Here is a 6,748-nt window from a genome sequence, read left to right on the forward strand (position 1 = left end):
TAGGTGTGAGAGCCAAAATGAACTTTTTATTGCTTTAAACGCGTTTTCAGCCCCTGATTGTACACTTAAGGTGAAAATGTCAAAATCTTAAAAATGAGCATAAGCACAATGAAATTAAAGCTGGAATCATCTTCAGGATGCTAGAATACACTAAATACAGCAAAAATGTTGAGTCTACAACGTTTAGTTTAGGTGTGAGAGCCAAAATGAACTTTTTATTGCTTTAAACGCGTTTTCAGCCTGATTGTGCACTTTAGGTGAAAATGTCAAAATCTTAAAAATGAGCATAAGCACAATGAAATTAATGCTGGAATCATCTTCAGGATGCTAGAATACACTAAATACAGCAAAAATTTTGAGTCTACAACGTTTACTTTAGGTGTGAGAGTCAAAATGAACTTTTTATTGCTTTAAACGCGTTTTCAGCCCCTGATTGTACACTTAAGGTGAAAATGTCAAAATCTTAAAAATGAGCATAAGCACAATGAAATTAATGCTGGAATCATCTTCAGGATGCTAGAATACACTAAATACAGCAAAAATGTTGAGTCTACAACGTTTAGTTTAGGTGTGAGAGCCAAAATGAACTTTTTATTGCTTTAAATGCGTTTTCAGCCTGATTGTGCACTTTAGGTGAAAATGTCAAAATCTTCAAAATGAGCATAAGCACGATGAAATTAATGCTAGAATCATCTTCAGGATGCTAGAATACACTGAATACAGCAAACATTTTTAGTCTACAACGTTTAGTTTAGGTGTGAGAGCCAAAATGAACTTTTTATTGCTTTAAACGCGTTTTCAGCCCCTGATTGTACACTTAAGGTGAAAATGTCAAAATCTTAAAAATGAGCATAAGCACAATGAAATTAATGCTGGAATCATCTTCAGGATGCTAGAATACACTAAATACAGCAAAAATGTTGAGTCTACAACGTTTAGTTTAGGTGTGAGAGCCAAAATGAACTTTTTATTGCTTTAAATGCGTTTTCAGCCTGATTGTGCACTTTAGGTGAAAATGTCAAAATCTTCAAAATGAGCATAAGCACAATGAAATTAATGCTGGAATCATCTTCAGGATGCTAGAATACACTAAATACAGCAAAAATTTTGAGTCTACAACGTTTAGTTTAGGTGTGAGTGCCAAAATGAACTTTTTATTGCTTTAAACGCGTTTTCAGCCTGATTGTGCACTTTAGGTGAAAATGTCAAAATCTTAAAAATGAGCATAAGCACAATGAAATTAATGCTGGAATAATCTTCAGGATGCTAGAATACACTGAATACAGCAAAAATTTTGAGTCTACAACGTTTAGTTTAGGTGTGAGTGCCAAAATGAACTTTTTATTGCTTTAAACGCGTTTTCAGCCCCTGATTGTACACTTAAGGTGAAAATGTCAAAATCTTCAAAATGAGCATAAGCATAATGAAATTAATGCTGGAATCATCTTCAGGATGCTAGAATACACTAAATACAGCAAAAATTTTGAGTCTACATCGTTTAGTTTAGGTGTGAGAGCCAAAATGAACTTTTTATTGCTTTAAATGCGTTTTCAGCCTGATTGTGCACTTTAGGTGAAAATGTCAAAATCTTCAAAATGAGCATAAGCACGATGAAATTAATGCTGGAATAATCTTCAGGATGCTAGAATACACTGAATACAGCAAAAATTTTGAGTCTACAACGTTTAGTTTAGGTGTGAGAGCCAAAATGAACTTTTTATTGCTTTAAACGCGTTTTCAGCCCCTGATTGTACACTTAAGGTGAAAATGTCAAAATCTTAAAAATGAGCATAAGCACAATGAAATTAAAGCTGGAATCATCTTCAGGATGCTAGAATACACTAAATACAGCAAAAATGTTGAGTCTACAACGTTTAGTTTAGGTGTGAGAGCCAAAATGAACTTTTTATTGCTTTAAACGCGTTTTCAGCCTGATTGTGCACTTTAGGTGAAAATGTCAAAATCTTAAAAATGAGCATAAGCACAATGAAATTAATGCTGGAATCATCTTCAGGATGCTAGAATACACTAAATACAGCAAAAATTTTGAGTCTACAACGTTTACTTTAGGTGTGAGAGTCAAAATGAACTTTTTATTGCTTTAAACGCGTTTTCAGCCCCTGATTGTACACTTAAGGTGAAAATGTCAAAATCTTAAAAATGAGCATAAGCACAATGAAATTAATGCTGGAATCATCTTCAGGATGCTAGAATACACTAAATACAGCAAAAATGTTGAGTCTACAACGTTTAGTTTAGGTGTGAGAGCCAAAATGAACTTTTTATTGCTTTAAATGCGTTTTCAGCCTGATTGTGCACTTTAGGTGAAAATGTCAAAATCTTCAAAATGAGCATAAGCACGATGAAATTAATGCTAGAATCATCTTCAGGATGCTAGAATACACTGAATACAGCAAACATTTTTAGTCTACAACGTTTAGTTTAGGTGTGAGAGCCAAAATGAACTTTTTATTGCTTTAAACGCGTTTTCAGCCCCTGATTGTACACTTAAGGTGAAAATGTCAAAATCTTAAAAATGAGCATAAGCACAATGAAATTAATGCTGGAATCATCTTCAGGATGCTAGAATACACTAAATACAGCAAAAATGTTGAGTCTACAACGTTTAGTTTAGGTGTGAGAGCCAAAATGAACTTTTTATTGCTTTAAATGCGTTTTCAGCCTGATTGTGCACTTTAGGTGAAAATGTCAAAATCTTCAAAATGAGCATAAGCACAATGAAATTAATGCTGGAATCATCTTCAGGATGCTAGAATACACTAAATACAGCAAAAATTTTGAGTCTACAACGTTTAGTTTAGGTGTGAGTGCCAAAATGAACTTTTTATTGCTTTAAACGCGTTTTCAGCCTGATTGTGCACTTTAGGTGAAAATGTCAAAATCTTAAAAATGAGCATAAGCACAATGAAATTAATGCTGGAATCATCTTCAGGATGCTAGAATACACTAAATACAGCAAAAATTTTGAGTCTACAACGTTTAGTTTAGGTGTGAGAGCCAAAATGAACTTTTTATTGCTTTAAACGCGTTTTCAGCCCCTGATTGTACACTTAAGGTGAAAATGTCAAAATCTTCAAAATGAGCATAAGCACAATGAAATTAATGCTGGAATCATCTTCAGGATGCTAGAATACACTAAATACAGCAAAAATTTTGAGTCTACAACGTTTAGTTTAGGTGTGAGAGCCAAAATGAACTTTTTATTGCTTTAAACGCGTTTTCAGCCTGATTGTGCACTTTAGGTGAAAATGTCAAAATCTTAAAAATGAGCATAAGCACGATGAAATTAATGCTGGAATCATCTTCAGGATGCTAGAATACACTAAATACAGCAAAAATGTTGAGTCTACAACGTTTAGTTTAGGTGTGAGAGCCAAAATGAACTTTTTATTGCTTTAAATGCGTTTTCAGCCTGATTGTGCACTTTAGGTGAAAATTTCAAAATCTTCAAAATGAGCATAAGCACAATGAAATTAATGCTGGAATCATCTTCAGGATGCTAGAATACACTAAATACAGCAAAATTTTTGAGTCTACAACGTTTAGTTTAGGTGTGAGTGCCAAAATGAACTTTTTATTGCTTTAAACGCGTTTTCAGCCTGATTGTGCACTTTAGGTGAAAATGTCAAAATCTTAAAAATGAGCATAAGCACAATGAAATTAATGCTGGAATCATCTTCAGGATGCTAGAATACACTGAATACAGCAAAAATTTTTAGTCTACAACGTTTAGTTTAGGTGTGAGAGCCAAAATGAACTTTTTATTGCTTTAAACGCGTTTTCAGCCCCTGATTGTACACTTAAGGTGAAAATGTCAAAATCTTAAAAATGAGCATAAGCACAATGAAATTAATGCTGGAATCATCTTCAGGATGCTAGAATACACTAAATACAGCAAAAATGTTGAGTCTACAACGTTTAGTTTAGGTGTGAGAGCCAAAATGAACTTTTTATTGCTTTAAACGCGTTTTCAGCCCCTGATTGTACACTTAAGGTGAAAATGTCAAAATCTTAAAAATGAGCATAAGCACAATGAAATTAATGCTAGAATCATCTTCAGGATGCTAGAATACACTAAATACAGCAAAAATGTTGAGTGTACAACGTTTAGTTTAGGTGTGAGAGCCAAAATGAACTTTTTATTGCTTTAAATGCGTTTTCAGCCTGATTGTGCACTTTAGGTGAAAATGTCAAAATCTTCAAAATGAGCATAATAAGCACAATGAAATTAATGCTGGAATCATCTTCAGGATGCTAGAATACACTAAATACAGCAAAAATTTTGAGTCTACAACGTTTAGTTTAGGTGTGAGTGCCAAAATGAACTTTTTATTGCTTTAAACGCGTTTTCAGCCTGATTGTGCACTTTAGGTGAAAATGTCAAAATCTTCAAAATGAGCATAAGCACAATGAAATTAATGCTGGAATCATCTTCAGGATGCTAGAATACACTAAATACAGCAAAAATTTTGAGTCTACAACGTTTAGTTTAGGTGTGAGAGCCAAAATGAACTTTTTATTGCTTTAAACGCGTTTTCAGCCCCTGATTGTACACTTAAGGTGAAAATGTCAAAATCTTCAAAATGAGCATAAGCACAATGAAATTAATGCTGGAATCATCTTCAGGATGCTAGAATACACTAAATACAGCAAAAATTTTGAGTCTACAACGTTTAGTTTAGGTGTGAGAGCCAAAATGAACTTTTTATTGCTTTAAACGCGTTTTCAGCCTGATTGTGCACTTTAGGTGAAAATGTCAAAATCTTAAAAATGAGCATAAGCACAATGAAATTAATGCTGGAATAATCTTCAGGATGCTAGAATACACTAAATACAGCAAAAATTTTGAGTCTACAACGTTTAGTTTAGGTTTGTGAGCCAAAATGAACTTTTTATTGCTTTAAATGCGTTTTCAGCCTGATTGTGCACTTTAGGTGAAAATGTCAAAATCTTCAAAATGAGCATAAGCACGATGAAATTAATGCTGGAATCATCTTCAGGATGCTAGAATACACTGAATACAGCAAAAATTTTGAGTCTACAACGTTTAGTTTAGGTGTGAGAGCCAAAATGAACTTTTTATTGCTTTAAACGCGTTTTCAGCCCCTGATTGTACACTTAAGGTGAAAATGTCAAAATCTTAAAAATGAGCATAAGCACAATGAAATTAATGCTGGAATCATCTTCAGGATGCTAGAATACACTAAATACAGCAAAAATGTTGAGTCTACAACGTTTAGTTTAGGTGTGAGAGCCAAAATGAACTTTTTATTGCTTTAAACGCGTTTTCAGCCTGATTGTGCACTTTAGGTGAAAATGTCAAAATCTTAAAAATGAGCATAAGCACAATGAAATTAATGCTGGAATAATCTTCAGGATGCTAGAATACACTAAATACAGCAAAAATTTTGAGTCTACAACGTTTAGTTTAGGTTTGTGAGCCAAAATGAACTTTTTATTGCTTTAAATGCGTTTTCAGCCTGATTGTGCACTTTAGGTGAAAATGTCAAAATCTTCAAAATGAGCATAAGCACGATGAAATTAATGCTGGAATCATCTTCAGGATGCTAGAATACACTGAATACAGCAAAAATTTTGAGTCTACAACGTTTAGTTTAGGTGTGAGAGCCAAAATGAACTTTTTATTGCTTTAAACGCGTTTTCAGCCCCTGATTGTACACTTAAGGTGAAAATGTCAAAATCTTCAAAATGAGCATAAGCACGATGAAATTAATGCTGGAATCATCTTCAGGATGCTAGAATACACTAAATACAGCAAAAATGTTGAGTCTACAACGTTTAGTTTAGGTTTGAGAGCCAAAATGAACTTTTTATTGCTTTAAATGCGTTTTCAGCCTGATTGTGCACTTTAGGTGAAAATTTCAAAATCTTCAAAATGAGCATAAGCACAATGAAATTAATGCTGGAATCATCTTCAGGATGCTAGAATACACTAAATACAGCAAAATTTTTGAGTCTACAACGTTTAGTTTAGGTGTGAGTGCCAAAATGAACTTTTTATTGCTTTAAACGCGTTTTCAGCCTGATTGTGCACTTTAGGTGAAAATGTCAAAATCTTAAAAATGAGCATAAGCACAATGAAATTAATGCTGGAATCATCTTCAGGATGCTAGAATACACTGAATACAGCAAAAATTTTTAGTCTACAACGTTTAGTTTAGGTGTGAGAGCCAAAATGAACTTTTTATTGCTTTAAACGCGTTTTCAGCCCCTGATTGTACACTTAAGGTGAAAATGTCAAAATCTTAAAAATGAGCATAAGCACAATGAAATTAATGCTGGAATCATCTTCAGGATGCTAGAATACACTAAATACAGCAAAAATGTTGAGTCTACAACGTTTAGTTTAGGTGTGAGAGCCAAAATGAACTTTTTATTGCTTTAAATGCGTTTTCAGCCTGATTGTGCACTTTAGGTGAAAATGTCGAAATCTTCAAAATGAGCATAAGCACAATGAAATTAATGCTGGAATCATCTTCAGGATGCTACAATACACTAAATACAGCAAAAATTTTGAGTCTACAACGTTTAGTTTAGGTGTGAGTGCCAAAATGAACTTTTTATTGCTTTAAACGCGTTTTCAGCCTGATTGTGCACTTTAGGTGAAAATGTCAAAATCTTAAAAATGAGCATAAGCACAATGAAATTAATGCTGGAATCATCTTCAGGATGCTAGAATACACTAAATACAGCAAAAATTTTGAGT

Source organism: Vanacampus margaritifer, chromosome 1 (genome assembly GCF_051991255.1).
Source record: "Vanacampus margaritifer isolate UIUO_Vmar chromosome 1, RoL_Vmar_1.0, whole genome shotgun sequence".
Lineage (NCBI taxonomy): Eukaryota > Metazoa > Chordata > Actinopteri > Syngnathiformes > Syngnathidae > Vanacampus > Vanacampus margaritifer.